The sequence below is a fragment of the Sinocyclocheilus rhinocerous genome, unplaced genomic scaffold (assembly GCF_001515625.1).
Source record: "Sinocyclocheilus rhinocerous isolate Xijiao unplaced genomic scaffold, SAMN03320098_v1.1 scaffold1054, whole genome shotgun sequence".
NCBI lineage: Eukaryota > Metazoa > Chordata > Actinopteri > Cypriniformes > Cyprinidae > Sinocyclocheilus > Sinocyclocheilus rhinocerous.
Genome location: NW_015654511.1, coordinates 148117 through 149169, shown reverse-complemented (window position 1 = coordinate 149169; position 1053 = coordinate 148117).

Genomic DNA, 1053 nt, shown 5'->3' with positions numbered 1-1053 from the left:
ATTCACTTCCATTATATGACTGACAGACTGCAACGGTTTGAGTTCAAACATCTTCGTTTGTGTTCTACTGAAGAAACAAAGTCACCTACATCTTGGAAGCCCTGGGGGTAAGCAGATAAACATCAAATTTTCATTTTTGGGTGAACTATCCCTTTAACTTTTTTAATTCAGTTACAAAAAGGTATATTGGTCTAATTTAAATCTCAGAAGTATGACCAATTACCCCTTGTCTACTGCTAGTTGGTGAAACCAGTTCTTAAGACCCAGTCTTAAAATAGTGGCTATGTTTATGCAACTGGCCCCAGGACTTTTTGCTTTCTCTTTGATGAAACAAAGATGAAAAAAAGCTTTTTACTCTCATAGATTTTGTTACCATTGCCATGCATTATACGACTGATAGACTGCAAAGGTTAAAGTTAAAAATCATCATATGTGTTCTGAAGAAACAAAGTCACCTACATCTTGGAAGCCCTGGGGGTAAGCAGATAAACATCAAATTTTCATTTTTGGGTGAACTATCCCTTTAACTTTTTTAATTCAGTTACAAAAAGGTATATTGGTCTAATTTAAATCTCAGAAGTATGACCAATTACCCCTTGTCTACTGCTAGTTGGTGAAACCAGTTCTTAAGACCCAGTCTTAAAATAGTGGCTATGTTTATGCAACTGGCCCCAGGACTTTTTGCTTTCTCTTTGATGAAACAAAGATGAAAAAAAGCACATATAGCGTATAATAACACATAGGAATCATGCATCAAATATTGTGTCAAAGAAGCAACAGATTTATAAAATAATTAATAAATGTTATCTTTCGATCACATAAAACAAGTACAGTTTTACATAGCTGTGACGAGAGGGGCAGGGGTGGGGCCGAGAGCCGTGGGAACGGAGCGAGGCCGGTGGAGTACATGCTAATGCGCGACACCTGCGCCACTCACCGGTCTCGAGTCCCACGGAGGAGCTCCGGAAGGATAAAAGGAGGAGTGACGACAGTGTTGGACGAGAGAGGACCAGGCCTGGATTTTATTTTGTGTTTTGGTTCTGTTTGTGCGCG